Raw genomic sequence first — 14,711 nt, 5'->3', positions numbered from 1 at the left:
TCGGAAATGAAATCCGAAATATAGATTAAAATTGTTGTGTTCCCGCCCGGGATCGAACCGGGGACCTTCTGCGTGTAAAGCAGACGTGATAACCGCTACACCACGGAAACGACGGTTCTTTTCGTGTACCACCCGGAGACTCGTAATAGCAACAGTTTTTCTTCTGTGTTAGAAAGGGCATCGGCTACGAGCTCCCTCCGATTCGTGAAGTTCCTATAGTAAAAGACGTCGATGAAAACAATCCAACCGCGACAGACAGGGAGAACGCTGGGCGAGCTGCAGCCCTACAGGGTGAGACCATCAAAGGTGGCGTCATTCACATGCAGTGCGTTTTCGGAACGGACAGGCTCGTTGGTCTAGGGGTATGATTCCTGCTTCGGGTGCAGGAGGTCCCGGGTTCAAATCCCGGACGAGCCCTTGCGTTTTGTACAACGGTGTGGTAACAAATCGCATGGCGGCGGCTGTTTCGCGCATTTCCAGGCCTCCAAGTCAGCGCTAAAATCCGACAACCAGTTCTGAAACAGTTTCATGTTTCATTTGAGCCATGTGCACCCTGCTGGTGGAACGTTTGAAGTTGATTTAAGTGGTCACTGCAGAGATCGTAGCAAGTGTCTTGCTGAGTGCGACGAAAACGGGTTTCCGCCCGCAATCGAACCAGGGACCTTCTGCGTGTTAGGCACGGCGCCTGGGCTCGGCGGCAGCTGCTGCTCTTTCTTTCCTTACGAGATACCGTCGATTCGCGCAGTCGTTATTGCAAAAGATGTCACCAAAGGCAATCGCTTCGTTAGCGGCACGGTGCCTGGGCTCGGCGGCAGCTCTACATGGAGGCACCAGCAGCCCAGCCAGGCCGCCGCCGGCACCGGCGCGCCGCAGCGCAAGAAGCCGGCGCCCGCCCTGCAATGCCCCCCGTCGCTGCATATTCCACCCGCCTTATATCCTCCCCATGTCTGACTCACTACCCTAAATGACACTGCGGTCGACGTGCTTTTTACTATCGCTTTTGGAAGAACCAAGGCGCATATTCTAGTGTCGAACCGGTATTGCAAATTTGGATTAAGCAAAAATTTATTGTGTGGTCGAGCGACACCCTCGGCTCGCTCTTCCTACATGATCGCTTCTTGCGAGGAATAATTCCTAGCGCGCCGATGGCTTCAGAGTTGGTCTTCTCGAAGTTTTGCTTCCGCACTGCATTCCGCAATCTTTTCGTTATGAGCTTCGGTTTCCCGACTTTCTAGTGTTTAGTGCGTTTGGCTTCTCTTAACCCTTAGCCACCGCTTGCCGAAATTTCCACGCTGTCATATGTCGATCTGCAGAGCTCAATGAAGGCATCGCGGCCATTCCTGAGCTCATGGAACGGCCGAATCTGTAGTTGTTTCCAGATCTCTCCCACACAACGGCCTCCCAGTAGCTTGGATTACAGGAGTACGCCACTAATCCCAGCCGCAGATTCACCTTTGAAAGCAGAATGACATGAGCTACGCGCAACTCCGATTGTTTTTTTGTTGTGTCTGGCCTACTTTGAAAGACTTTGTAGTCGATTTACTTACTACTATCGCTGTTGGAAACCAGGATACCACACAGTATTCTAGAGACGATCAGGCAATGAAAATTTAGAATAAGTAAAACAGCATCAAAAGAATTTGTGTGGTGGAGCAGCACATGCAATTTATGCTTCCTAGATAATCGTTACTGCATAGAATAATTCTTTTGTCTGCGGCGTCTTCAGTATCCGTCTTGTGGAAATTTTACTTGCAGTATATTGTGCAATCTTTTCGTTATGAGTTGGTGCTTGGTTTCCCGATGTTCTTTTGTTTAGTGCATTCGCCTTCTCTTAACCCTGAGAAACCACATACCGAAACTGAAGCACTGCCGGCTGTTCATAAGCAGTGTTCGATGAAGTTATTTCCCTTTTTATTCGTTGCCTTTAATATTCTTCTCATCATTGGTGAGTGCTGCCTGCAGAAAGCGTTTATCTTGCGAATTCACGTGAAAGTTTGTGTTCCCTGTGAGGTCCACTACTTGGGATTAACTTGATGCTCCAGGCAGGTGGCTCGTTGGTCTAGGGGTATGATTCCTGCTTTGGGTGCATGAGGTCCCGGGTTCAAATCCCGGACGAGCCCTGCCATTTTGACCGTGCTGAAGAGTAGGTGGAACTCAGCCCCGGTTGCAGCTCCTCAATGAAGAGTAGACGCCTGTTATAGCACGTGGATATAACAAGAATGCGGCACCAGTAAAGTACGTAGGTGGAATTCGGTAGAAACGCAGACGGTAATTTTGCATGCAACGGAAAGCAAGGTTGTCTTTGCGGAATATGTGCACCGTGAGTGGAGATTCAGCTTAACTGTGCGACAGTCTACCCTCATCTTACTAACGACGGCAACAACAAAGGTGTGGTGGCATGTGAGATTGAGAGTGGCTAAGAGTTTCTCATTATTAGTTAGCATCACACTTTGACAGAGCTGTGACAAGGCGAGTAGGGTGAGCTCAGGAAAGCCATTAGCAAGCGCACTTGAAGTAGCCCTGAAGAACCGGATTATAAATTTTGCCAGCCATAATGGAGCTAGGGGCGTTCCCAGTTACCAAATACCGGTGCAATAAGAGAGCAACAGTATTTGACAGTAAAATGACGCCCTATCCGTCTAGCATACGACATTGCTTGTCTCTGCATACGCGGACGTGAGGTCATCTCGGAAATGAAATCCGAAATATAGATTAAAATTGTTGTGTTCCCGCCCGGGATCGAACCGGGGACCTTCTGCGTGTAAAGCAGACGTGATAACCGCTACACCACGGAAACGACGGTTCTTTTCGTGTACCACCCGGAGACTCGTAATAGCAACAGTTTTTCTTCTGTGTTAGAAAGGGCATCGGCTACGAGCTCCCTCCGATTCGTGAAGTTCCTATAGTAAAAGACGTCGATGAAAACAATCCAACCGCGACAGACAGGGAGAACGCTGGGCGAGCTGCAGCCCTACAGGGTGAGACCATCAAAGGTGGCGTCATTCACATGCAGTGCGTTTTCGGAACGGACAGGCTCGTTGGTCTAGGGGTATGATTCCTGCTTCGGGTGCAGGAGGTCCCGGGTTCAAATCCCGGACGAGCCCTTGCGTTTTGTACAACGGTGTGGTAACAAATCGCATGGCGGCGGCTGTTTCGCGCATTTCCAGGCCTCCAAGTCAGCGCTAAAATCCGACAACCAGTTCTGAAACAGTTTCATGTTTCATTTGAGCCATGTGCACCCTGCTGGTGGAACGTTTGAAGTTGATTTAAGTGGTCACTGCAGAGATCGTAGCAAGTGTCTTGCTGAGTGCGACGAAAACGGGTTTCCGCCCGCAATCGAACCAGGGACCTTCTGCGTGTTAGGCACGGCGCCTGGGCTCGGCGGCAGCTGCTGCTCTTTCTTTCCTTACGAGATACCGTCGATTCGCGCAGTCGTTATTGCAAAAGATGTCACCAAAGGCAATCGCTTCGTTAGCGGCACGGTGCCTGGGCTCGGCGGCAGCTCTACATGGAGGCACCAGCAGCCCAGCCAGGCCGCCGCCGGCACCGGCGCGCCGCAGCGCAAGAAGCCGGCGCCCGCCCTGCAATGCCCCCCGTCGCTGAATATTCCACCCGCCTTATATCCTCCCCATGTCTGACTCACTACCCTAAATGACACTGCGGTCGACGCGCTTTTTACTATCGCTTTTGGAAGAACCAAGGCGCATATTCTAGTGTCGAACCGGTATTGCAAATTTGGATTAAGCAAAAATTTATTGTGTGGTCGAGCGACACCCTCGGCTCGCTCTTCCTACATGATCGCTTCTTGCGAGGAATAATTCCTAGCGCGCCGATGGCTTCAGAGTTGGTCTTCTCGAAGTTTTGCTTCCGCACTGCATTCCGCAATCTTTTCGTTATGAGCTTCGGTTTCCCGGCTTTCTAGTGTTTAGTGCGTTTGGCTTCTCTTAACCCTTAGCCACCGCTTGCCGAAATTTCCACGCTGTCATATGTCGATCTGCAGAGCTCAATGAAGGCATCGCGGCCATTCCTGAGCTCATGGAACGGCCGAATCTGTAGTTGTTTCCAGATCTCTCCCACACAACGGCCTCCCAGTAGCTTGGATTACAGGAGTACGCCACTACTCCCAGCCGCAGATTCACCTTTGAAAGCAGAATGACATGAGCTACGCGCAACTCCGATTGTTTTTTTGTTGTGTCTGGCCTACTTTGAAAGACTTTGTAGTCGATTTACTTACTACTATCGCTGTTGGAAACCAGGATACCACACAGTATTCTAGAGACGATCAGGCAATGAAAATTTAGAATAAGTAAAACAGTATCAAAAGAATTTGTGTGGTGGAGCAGCACATGCAATTTATGCTTCCTAGATAATCGTTACTGCATAGAATAATTCTTTTGTCTGCGGCGTCTTCAGTATCCGTCTTGTGGAAATTTTACTTGCAGTATATTGTGCAATCTTTTCGTTATGAGTTGGTGCTTGGTTTCCCGATGTTCTTTTGTTTAGTGCATTCGCCTTCTCTTAACCCTGAGAAACCACATACCGAAACTGAAGCACTGCCGGCTGTTCATAAGCAGTGTTCGATGAAGTTATTTCCCTTTTTATTCGTTGCCTTTAATATTCTTCTCATCATTGGTGAGTGCTGCCTGCAGAAAGCGTTTATCTTGCGAATTCACGTGAAAGTTTGTGTTCCCTGTGAGGTCCAGTACTTGGGATTAACTTGATGCTCCAGGCAGGTGGCTCGTTGGTCTAGGGGTATGATTCCTGCTTTGGGTGCATGAGGTCCCGGGTTCAAATCCCGGACGAGCCCTGCCATTTTGACCGTGCTGAAGAGTAGGTGGAACTCAGCCCCGGTTGCAGCTCCTCAATGAAGAGTAGACGCCTGTTATAGCACGTGGATATAACAAGAATGCGGCACCAGTAAAGTACGTAGGTGGAATTCGGTAGAAACGCAGACGGTAATTTTGCATGCAACGGAAAGCAAGGTTGTCTTTGCGGAATATGTGCACCGTGAGTGGAGATTCAGCTTAACTGTGCGACAGTCTACCCTCATCTTACTAACGACGGCAACAACAAAGGTGTGGTGGCATGTGAGATTGAGAGTGGCTAAGAGTTTCTCATTATTAGTTAGCATCACACTTTGACAGAGCTGTGACAAGGCGAGTAGGGTGAGCTCAGGAAAGCCATTAGCAAGCGCACTTGAAGTAGCCCTGAAGAACCGGATTATAAATTTTGCCAGCCATAATGGAGCTAGGGGCGTTCCCAGTTACCAAATACCGGTGCAATAAGAGAGCAACAGTATTTGACAGTAAAATGACGCCCTATCCGTCTAGCATACGACATTGCTTGTCTCTGCATACGCGGACGTGAGGTCATCTCGGAAATGAAATCCGAAATATAGATTAAAATTGTTGTGTTCCCGCCCGGGATCGAACCGGGGACCTTCTGCGTGTAAAGCAGACGTGATAACCGCTACACCACGGAAACGACGGTTCTTTTCGTGTACCACCCGGAGACTCGTAATAGCAACAGTTTTTCTTCTGTGTTAGAAAGGGCATCGGCTACGAGCTCCCTCCGATTCGTGAAGTTCCTATAGTAAAAGACGTCGATGAAAACAATCCAACCGCGACAGACAGGGAGAACGCTGGGCGAGCTGCAGCCCTACAGGGTGAGACCATCAAAGGTGGCGTCATTCACATGCAGTGCGTTTTCGGAACGGACAGGCTCGTTGGTCTAGGGGTATGATTCCTGCTTCGGGTGCAGGAGGTCCCGGGTTCAAATCCCGGACGAGCCCTTGCGTTTTGTACAACGGTGTGGTAACAAATCGCATGGCGGCGGCTGTTTCGCGCATTTCCAGGCCTCCAAGTCAGCGCTAAAATCCGACAACCAGTTCTGAAACAGTTTCATGTTTCATTTGAGCCATGTGCACCCTGCTGGTGGAACGTTTGAAGTTGATTTAAGTGGTCACTGCAGAGATCGTAGCAAGTGTCTTGCTGAGTGCGACGAAAACGGGTTTCCGCCCGCAATCGAACCAGGGACCTTCTGCGTGTTAGGCACGGCGCCTGGGCTCGGCGGCAGCTGCTGCTCTTTCTTTCCTTACGAGATACCGTCGATTCGCGCAGTCGTTATTGCAAAAGATGTCACCAAAGGCAATCGCTTCGTTAGCGGCACGGTGCCTGGGCTCGGCGGCAGCTCTACATGGAGGCACCAGCAGCCCAGCCAGGCCGCCGCCGGCACCGGCGCGCCGCAGCGCAAGAAGCCGGCGCCCGCCCTGCAATGCCCCCCGTCGCTGAATATTCCACCCGCCTTATATCCTCCCCATGTCTGACTCACTACCCTAAATGACACTGCGGTCGACGCGCTTTTTACTATCGCTTTTGGAAGAACCAAGGCGCATATTCTAGTGTCGAACCGGTATTGCAAATTTGGATTAAGCAAAAATTTATTGTGTGGTCGAGCGACACCCTCGGCTCGCTCTTCCTACATGATCGCTTCTTGCGAGGAATAATTCCTAGCGCGCCGATGGCTTCAGAGTTGGTCTTTTCGAAGTTTTGCTTCCGCACTGCATTCCGCAATCTTTTCGTTATGAGCTTCGGTTTCCCGGCTTTCTAGTGTTTAGTGCGTTTGGCTTCTCTTAACCCTTAGCCACCGCTTGCCGAAATTTCCACGCTGTCATATGTCGATCTGCAGAGCTCAATGAAGGCATCGCGGCCATTCCTGAGCTCATGGAACGGCCGAATCTGTAGTTGTTTCCAGATCTCTCCCACACAACGGCCTCCCAGTAGCTTGGATTACAGGAGTACGCCACTACTCCCAGCCGCAGATTCACCTTTGAAAGCAGAATGACATGAGCTACGCGCAACTCCGATTGTTTTTTTGTTGTGTCTGGCCTACTTTGAAAGACTTTGTAGTCGATTTACTTACTACTATCGCTGTTGGAAACCAGGATACCACACAGTATTCTAGAGACGATCAGGCAATGAAAATTTAGAATAAGTAAAACAGTATCAAAAGAATTTGTGTGGTGGAGCAGCACATGCAATTTATGCTTCCTAGATAATCGTTACTGCATAGAATAATTCTTTTGTCTGCGGCGTCTTCAGTATCCGTCTTGTGGAAATTTTACTTGCAGTATATTGTGCAATCTTTTCGTTATGAGTTGGTGCTTGGTTTCCCGATGTTCTTTTGTTTAGTGCATTCGCCTTCTCTTAACCCTGAGAAACCACATACCGAAACTGAAGCACTGCCGGCTGTTCATAAGCAGTGTTCGATGAAGTTATTTCCCTTTTTATTCGTTGCCTTTAATATTCTTCTCATCATTGGTGAGTGCTGCCTGCAGAAAGCGTTTATCTTGCGAATTCACGTGAAAGTTTGTGTTCCCTGTGAGGTCCAGTACTTGGGATTAACTTGATGCTCCAGGCAGGTGGCTCGTTGGTCTAGGGGTATGATTCCTGCTTTGGGTGCAGGAGGTCCCGGGTTCAAATCCCGGACGAGCCCTGCCATTTTGACCGTGCTGAAGAGTAGGTGGAACTCAGCCCCGGTTGCAGCTCCTCAATGAAGAGTAGACGCCTGTTATAGCACGTGGATATAACAAGAATGCGGCACCAGTAAAGTACGTAGGTGGAATTCGGTAGAAACGCAGACGGTAATTTTGCATGCAACGGAAAGCAAGGTTGTCTTTGCGGAATATGTGCACCGTGAGTGGAGATTCAGCTTAACTGTGCGACAGTCTACCCTCATCTTACTAACGACGGCAACAACAAAGGTGTGGTGGCATGTGAGATTGAGAGTGGCTAAGAGTTTCTCATTATTAGTTAGCATCACACTTTGACAGAGCTGTGACAAGGCGAGTAGGGTGAGCTCAGGAAAGCCATTAGCAAGCGCACTTGAAGTAGCCCTGAAGAACCGGATTATAAATTTTGCCAGCCATAATGGAGCTAGGGGCGTTCCCAGTTACCAAATACCGGTGCAATAAGAGAGCAACAGTATTTGACAGTAAAATGACGCCCTATCCGTCTAGCATACGACATTGCTTGTCTCTGCATACGCGGACGTGAGGTCATCTCGGAAATGAAATCCGAAATATAGATTAAAATTGTTGTGTTCCCGCCCGGGATCGAACCGGGGACCTTCTGCGTGTAAAGCAGACGTGATAACCGCTACACCACGGAAACGACGGTTCTTTTCGTGTACCACCCGGAGACTCGTAATAGCAACAGTTTTTCTTCTGTGTTAGAAAGGGCATCGGCTACGAGCTCCCTCCGATTCGTGAAGTTCCTATAGTAAAAGACGTCGATGAAAACAATCCAACCGCGACAGACAGGGAGAACGCTGGGCGAGCTGCAGCCCTACAGGGTGAGACCATCAAAGGTGGCGTCATTCACATGCAGTGCGTTTTCGGAACGGACAGGCTCGTTGGTCTAGGGGTATGATTCCTGCTTCGGGTGCAGGAGGTCCCGGGTTCAAATCCCGGACGAGCCCTTGCGTTTTGTACAACGGTGTGGTAACAAATCGCATGGCGGCGGCTGTTTCGCGCATTTCCAGGCCTCCAAGTCAGCGCTAAAATCCGACAACCAGTTCTGAAACAGTTTCATGTTTCATTTGAGCCATGTGCACCCTGCTGGTGGAACGTTTGAAGTTGATTTAAGTGGTCACTGCAGAGATCGTAGCAAGTGTCTTGCTGAGTGCGACGAAAACGGGTTTCCGCCCGCAATCGAACCAGGGACCTTCTGCGTGTTAGGCACGGCGCCTGGGCTCGGCGGCAGCTGCTGCTCTTTCTTTCCTTACGAGATACCGTCGATTCGCGCAGTCGTTATTGCAAAAGATGTCACCAAAGGCAATCGCTTCGTTAGCGGCACGGTGCCTGGGCTCGGCGGCAGCTCTACATGGAGGCACCAGCAGCCCAGCCAGGCCGCCGCCGGCACCGGCGCGCCGCAGCGCAAGAAGCCGGCGCCCGCCCTGCAATGCCCCCCGTCGCAGCATATTCCACCCGCCTTATATCCTCCCCATGTCTGACTCACTACCCTAAATGACACTGCGGTCGACGTGCTTTTTACTATCGCTTTTGGAAGAACCAAGGCGCATATTCTAGTGTCGAACCGGTATTGCAAATTTGGATTAAGCAAAAATTTATTGTGTGGTCGAGCGACACCCTCGGCTCGCTCTTCCTACATGATCGCTTCTTGCGAGGAATAATTCCTAGCGCGCCGATGGCTTCAGAGTTGGTCTTCTCGAAGTTTTGCTTCCGCACTGCATTCCGCAATCTTTTCGTTATGAGCTTCGGTTTCCCGACTTTCTAGTGTTTAGTGCGTTTGGCTTCTCTTAACCCTTAGCCACCGCTTGCCGAAATTTCCACGCTGTCATATGTCGATCTGCAGAGCTCAATGAAGGCATCGCGGCCATTCCTGAGCTCATGGAACGGCCGAATCTGTAGTTGTTTCCAGATCTCTCCCACACAACGGCCTCCCAGTAGCTTGGATTACAGGAGTACGCCACTAATCCCAGCCGCAGATTCACCTTTGAAAGCAGAATGACATGAGCTACGCGCAACTCCGATTGTTTTTTTGTTGTGTCTGGCCTACTTTGAAAGACTTTGTAGTCGATTTACTTACTACTATCGCTGTTGGAAACCAGGATACCACACAGTATTCTAGAGACGATCAGGCAATGAAAATTTAGAATAAGTAAAACAGCATCAAAAGAATTTGTGTGGTGGAGCAGCACATGCAATTTATGCTTCCTAGATAATCGTTACTGCATAGAATAATTCTTTTGTCTGCGGCGTCTTCAGTATCCGTCTTGTGGAAATTTTACTTGCAGTATATTGTGCAATCTTTTCGTTATGAGTTGGTGCTTGGTTTCCCGATGTTCTTTTGTTTAGTGCATTCGCCTTCTCTTAACCCTGAGAAACCACATACCGAAACTGAAGCACTGCCGGCTGTTCATAAGCAGTGTTCGATGAAGTTATTTCCCTTTTTATTCGTTGCCTTTAATATTCTTCTCATCATTGGTGAGTGCTGCCTGCAGAAAGCGTTTATCTTGCGAATTCACGTGAAAGTTTGTGTTCCCTGTGAGGTCCACTACTTGGGATTAACTTGATGCTCCAGGCAGGTGGCTCGTTGGTCTAGGGGTATGATTCCTGCTTTGGGTGCATGAGGTCCCGGGTTCAAATCCCGGACGAGCCCTGCCATTTTGACCGTGCTGAAGAGTAGGTGGAACTCAGCCCCGGTTGCAGCTCCTCAATGAAGAGTAGACGCCTGTTATAGCACGTGGATATAACAAGAATGCGGCACCAGTAAAGTACGTAGGTGGAATTCGGTAGAAACGCAGACGGTAATTTTGCATGCAACGGAAAGCAAGGTTGTCTTTGCGGAATATGTGCACCGTGAGTGGAGATTCAGCTTAACTGTGCGACAGTCTACCCTCATCTTACTAACGACGGCAACAACAAAGGTGTGGTGGCATGTGAGATTGAGAGTGGCTAAGAGTTTCTCATTATTAGTTAGCATCACACTTTGACAGAGCTGTGACAAGGCGAGTAGGGTGAGCTCAGGAAAGCCATTAGCAAGCGCACTTGAAGTAGCCCTGAAGAACCGGATTATAAATTTTGCCAGCCATAATGGAGCTAGGGGCGTTCCCAGTTACCAAATACCGGTGCAATAAGAGAGCAACAGTATTTGACAGTAAAATGACGCCCTATCCGTCTAGCATACGACATTGCTTGTCTCTGCATACGCGGACGTGAGGTCATCTCGGAAATGAAATCCGAAATATAGATTAAAATTGTTGTGTTCCCGCCCGGGATCGAACCGGGGACCTTCTGCGTGTAAAGCAGACGTGATAACCGCTACACCACGGAAACGACGGTTCTTTTCGTGTACCACCCGGAGACTCGTAATAGCAACAGTTTTTCTTCTGTGTTAGAAAGGGCATCGGCTACGAGCTCCCTCCGATTCGTGAAGTTCCTATAGTAAAAGACGTCGATGAAAACAATCCAACCGCGACAGACAGGGAGAACGCTGGGCGAGCTGCAGCCCTACAGGGTGAGACCATCAAAGGTGGCGTCATTCACATGCAGTGCGTTTTCGGAACGGACAGGCTCGTTGGTCTAGGGGTATGATTCCTGCTTCGGGTGCAGGAGGTCCCGGGTTCAAATCCCGGACGAGCCCTTGCGTTTTGTACAACGGTGTGGTAACAAATCGCATGGCGGCGGCTGTTTCGCGCATTTCCAGGCCTCCAAGTCAGCGCTAAAATCCGACAACCAGTTCTGAAACAGTTTCATGTTTCATTTGAGCCATGTGCACCCTGCTGGTGGAACGTTTGAAGTTGATTTAAGTGGTCACTGCAGAGATCGTAGCAAGTGTCTTGCTGAGTGCGACGAAAACGGGTTTCCGCCCGCAATCGAACCAGGGACCTTCTGCGTGTTAGGCACGGCGCCTGGGCTCGGCGGCAGCTGCTGCTCTTTCTTTCCTTACGAGATACCGTCGATTCGCGCAGTCGTTATTGCAAAAGATGTCACCAAAGGCAATCGCTTCGTTAGCGGCACGGTGCCTGGGCTCGGCGGCAGCTCTACATGGAGGCACCAGCAGCCCAGCCAGGCCGCCGCCGGCACCGGCGCGCCGCAGCGCAAGAAGCCGGCGCCCGCCCTGCAATGCCCCCCGTCGCTGAATATTCCACCCGCCTTATATCCTCCCCATGTCTGACTCACTACCCTAAATGACACTGCGGTCGACGCGCTTTTTACTATCGCTTTTGGAAGAACCAAGGCGCATATTCTAGTGTCGAACCGGTATTGCAAATTTGGATTAAGCAAAAATTTATTGTGTGGTCGAGCGACACCCTCGGCTCGCTCTTCCTACATGATCGCTTCTTGCGAGGAATAATTCCTAGCGCGCCGATGGCTTCAGAGTTGGTCTTCTCGAAGTTTTGCTTCCGCACTGCATTCCGCAATCTTTTCGTTATGAGCTTCGGTTTCCCGGCTTTCTAGTGTTTAGTGCGTTTGGCTTCTCTTAACCCTTAGCCACCGCTTGCCGAAATTTCCACGCTGTCATATGTCGATCTGCAGAGCTCAATGAAGGCATCGCGGCCATTCCTGAGCTCATGGAACGGCCGAATCTGTAGTTGTTTCCAGATCTCTCCCACACAACGGCCTCCCAGTAGCTTGGATTACAGGAGTACGCCACTACTCCCAGCCGCAGATTCACCTTTGAAAGCAGAATGACATGAGCTACGCGCAACTCCGATTGTTTTTTTGTTGTGTCTGGCCTACTTTGAAAGACTTTGTAGTCGATTTACTTACTACTATCGCTGTTGGAAACCAGGATACCACACAGTATTCTAGAGACGATCAGGCAATGAAAATTTAGAATAAGTAAAACAGTATCAAAAGAATTTGTGTGGTGGAGCAGCACATGCAATTTATGCTTCCTAGATAATCGTTACTGCATAGAATAATTCTTTTGTCTGCGGCGTCTTCAGTATCCGTCTTGTGGAAATTTTACTTGCAGTATATTGTGCAATCTTTTCGTTATGAGTTGGTGCTTGGTTTCCCGATGTTCTTTTGTTTAGTGCATTCGCCTTCTCTTAACCCTGAGAAACCACATACCGAAACTGAAGCACTGCCGGCTGTTCATAAGCAGTGTTCGATGAAGTTATTTCCCTTTTTATTCGTTGCCTTTAATATTCTTCTCATCATTGGTGAGTGCTGCCTGCAGAAAGCGTTTATCTTGCGAATTCACGTGAAAGTTTGTGTTCCCTGTGAGGTCCAGTACTTGGGATTAACTTGATGCTCCAGGCAGGTGGCTCGTTGGTCTAGGGGTATGATTCCTGCTTTGGGTGCAGGAGGTCCCGGGTTCAAATCCCGGACGAGCCCTGCCATTTTGACCGTGCTGAAGAGTAGGTGGAACTCAGCCCCGGTTGCAGCTCCTCAATGAAGAGTAGACGCCTGTTATAGCACGTGGATATAACAAGAATGCGGCACCAGTAAAGTACGTAGGTGGAATTCGGTAGAAACGCAGACGGTAATTTTGCATGCAACGGAAAGCAAGGTTGTCTTTGCGGAATATGTGCACCGTGAGTGGAGATTCAGCTTAACTGTGCGACAGTCTACCCTCATCTTACTAACGACGGCAACAACAAAGGTGTGGTGGCATGTGAGATTGAGAGTGGCTAAGAGTTTCTCATTATTAGTTAGCATCACACTTTGACAGAGCTGTGACAAGGCGAGTAGGGTGAGCTCAGGAAAGCCATTAGCAAGCGCACTTGAAGTAGCCCTGAAGAACCGGATTATAAATTTTGCCAGCCATAATGGAGCTAGGGGCGTTCCCAGTTACCAAATACCGGTGCAATAAGAGAGCAACAGTATTTGACAGTAAAATGACGCCCTATCCGTCTAGCATACGACATTGCTTGTCTCTGCATACGCGGACGTGAGGTCATCTCGGAAATGAAATCCGAAATATAGATTAAAATTGTTGTGTTCCCGCCCGGGATCGAACCGGGGACCTTCTGCGTGTAAAGCAGACGTGATAACCGCTACACCACGGAAACGACGGTTCTTTTCGTGTACCACCCGGAGACTCGTAATAGCAACAGTTTTTCTTCTGTGTTAGAAAGGGCATCGGCTACGAGCTCCCTCCGATTCGTGAAGTTCCTATAGTAAAAGACGTCGATGAAAACAATCCAACCGCGACAGACAGGGAGAACGCTGGGCGAGCTGCAGCCCTACAGGGTGAGACCATCAAAGGTGGCGTCATTCACATGCAGTGCGTTTTCGGAACGGACAGGCTCGTTGGTCTAGGGGTATGATTCCTGCTTCGGGTGCAGGAGGTCCCGGGTTCAAATCCCGGACGAGCCCTTGCGTTTTGTACAACGGTGTGGTAACAAATCGCATGGCGGCGGCTGTTTCGCGCATTTCCAGGCCTCCAAGTCAGCGCTAAAATCCGACAACCAGTTCTGAAACAGTTTCATGTTTCATTTGAGCCATGTGCACCCTGCTGGTGGAACGTTTGAAGTTGATTTAAGTGGTCACTGCAGAGATCGTAGCAAGTGTCTTGCTGAGTGCGACGAAAACGGGTTTCCGCCCGCAATCGAACCAGGGACCTTCTGCGTGTTAGGCACGGCGCCTGGGCTCGGCGGCAGCTGCTGCTCTTTCTTTCCTTACGAGATACCGTCGATTCGCGCAGTCGTTATTGCAAAAGATGTCACCAAAGGCAATCGCTTCGTTAGCGGCACGGTGCCTGGGCTCGGCGGCAGCTCTACATGGAGGCACCAGCAGCCCAGCCAGGCCGCCGCCGGCACCGGCGCGCCGCAGCGCAAGAAGCCGGCGCCCGCCCTGCAATGCCCCCCGTCGCTGAATATTCCACCCGCCTTATATCCTCCCCATGTCTGACTCACTACCCTAAATGACACTGCGGTCGACGCGCTTTTTACTATCGCTTTTGGAAGAACCAAGGCGCATATTCTAGTGTCGAACCGGTATTGCAAATTTGGATTAAGCAAAAATTTATTGTGTGGTCGAGCGACACCCTCGGCTCGCTCTTCCTACATGATCGCTTCTTGCGAGGAATAATTCCTAGCGCGCCGATGGCTTCAGAGTTGGTCTTCTCGAAGTTTTGCTTCCGCACTGCATTCCGCAATCTTTTCGTTATGAGCTTCGGTTTCCCGGCTTTCTAGTGTTTAGTGCGTTTGGCTTCTCTTAACCCTTAGCCACCGCT

At 49.9% G+C, this 14,711-nt stretch overlaps 17 non-coding genes across 17 annotated transcripts; 11 read left to right on the top strand and 6 right to left on the bottom strand.

The window, feature by feature from the left end:
• Positions 1-37: 37 nt before the first annotated feature.
• Trnav-uac (transfer RNA valine (anticodon UAC)) lies at positions 38-110 on the bottom strand. The gene has a single exon. It is a non-coding gene; the product is annotated as a tRNA-Val (tRNA).
• A 235-nt stretch (positions 111-345) lies between these two features.
• On the top strand, positions 346-417 carry Trnap-cgg (transfer RNA proline (anticodon CGG)). Its single transcript has one exon. It is a non-coding gene; the product is annotated as a tRNA-Pro (tRNA).
• Positions 418-2,048: 1,631 nt separating this feature from the next.
• Trnap-ugg (transfer RNA proline (anticodon UGG)) lies at positions 2,049-2,120 on the top strand. The gene has a single exon. It is a non-coding gene; the product is annotated as a tRNA-Pro (tRNA).
• Positions 2,121-2,724: 604 nt separating this feature from the next.
• Positions 2,725-2,797, bottom strand: Trnav-uac (transfer RNA valine (anticodon UAC)). The gene has a single exon. It is a non-coding gene; the product is annotated as a tRNA-Val (tRNA).
• A 235-nt stretch (positions 2,798-3,032) lies between these two features.
• Positions 3,033-3,104, top strand: Trnap-cgg (transfer RNA proline (anticodon CGG)). Its single transcript has one exon. It is a non-coding gene; the product is annotated as a tRNA-Pro (tRNA).
• A 1,631-nt stretch (positions 3,105-4,735) lies between these two features.
• On the top strand, positions 4,736-4,807 carry Trnap-ugg (transfer RNA proline (anticodon UGG)). The gene has a single exon. It is a non-coding gene; the product is annotated as a tRNA-Pro (tRNA).
• A 604-nt stretch (positions 4,808-5,411) lies between these two features.
• On the bottom strand, positions 5,412-5,484 carry Trnav-uac (transfer RNA valine (anticodon UAC)). The gene has a single exon. It is a non-coding gene; the product is annotated as a tRNA-Val (tRNA).
• A 235-nt stretch (positions 5,485-5,719) lies between these two features.
• Positions 5,720-5,791, top strand: Trnap-cgg (transfer RNA proline (anticodon CGG)). The gene has a single exon. It is a non-coding gene; the product is annotated as a tRNA-Pro (tRNA).
• Positions 5,792-7,422: 1,631 nt separating this feature from the next.
• On the top strand, positions 7,423-7,494 carry Trnap-ugg (transfer RNA proline (anticodon UGG)). The gene has a single exon. It is a non-coding gene; the product is annotated as a tRNA-Pro (tRNA).
• Positions 7,495-8,098: 604 nt separating this feature from the next.
• Trnav-uac (transfer RNA valine (anticodon UAC)) lies at positions 8,099-8,171 on the bottom strand. The gene has a single exon. It is a non-coding gene; the product is annotated as a tRNA-Val (tRNA).
• A 235-nt stretch (positions 8,172-8,406) lies between these two features.
• Trnap-cgg (transfer RNA proline (anticodon CGG)) lies at positions 8,407-8,478 on the top strand. The gene has a single exon. It is a non-coding gene; the product is annotated as a tRNA-Pro (tRNA).
• Positions 8,479-10,109: 1,631 nt separating this feature from the next.
• Positions 10,110-10,181, top strand: Trnap-ugg (transfer RNA proline (anticodon UGG)). The gene has a single exon. It is a non-coding gene; the product is annotated as a tRNA-Pro (tRNA).
• Positions 10,182-10,785: 604 nt separating this feature from the next.
• On the bottom strand, positions 10,786-10,858 carry Trnav-uac (transfer RNA valine (anticodon UAC)). Its single transcript has one exon. It is a non-coding gene; the product is annotated as a tRNA-Val (tRNA).
• A 235-nt stretch (positions 10,859-11,093) lies between these two features.
• Positions 11,094-11,165, top strand: Trnap-cgg (transfer RNA proline (anticodon CGG)). The gene has a single exon. It is a non-coding gene; the product is annotated as a tRNA-Pro (tRNA).
• A 1,631-nt stretch (positions 11,166-12,796) lies between these two features.
• Trnap-ugg (transfer RNA proline (anticodon UGG)) lies at positions 12,797-12,868 on the top strand. Its single transcript has one exon. It is a non-coding gene; the product is annotated as a tRNA-Pro (tRNA).
• A 604-nt stretch (positions 12,869-13,472) lies between these two features.
• On the bottom strand, positions 13,473-13,545 carry Trnav-uac (transfer RNA valine (anticodon UAC)). Its single transcript has one exon. It is a non-coding gene; the product is annotated as a tRNA-Val (tRNA).
• Positions 13,546-13,780: 235 nt separating this feature from the next.
• Positions 13,781-13,852, top strand: Trnap-cgg (transfer RNA proline (anticodon CGG)). Its single transcript has one exon. It is a non-coding gene; the product is annotated as a tRNA-Pro (tRNA).
• Positions 13,853-14,711: the final 859 nt, after the last annotated feature.

Source organism: Schistocerca cancellata, unplaced genomic scaffold, assembly GCF_023864275.1.
Source record: "Schistocerca cancellata isolate TAMUIC-IGC-003103 unplaced genomic scaffold, iqSchCanc2.1 HiC_scaffold_1087, whole genome shotgun sequence".
NCBI classification, from domain to species: Eukaryota; Metazoa; Arthropoda; class Insecta; order Orthoptera; family Acrididae; genus Schistocerca; species Schistocerca cancellata.
Note: the sequence above shows the minus strand (reverse complement) of the source record. Positions and strands in the feature narration are given on the sequence as shown.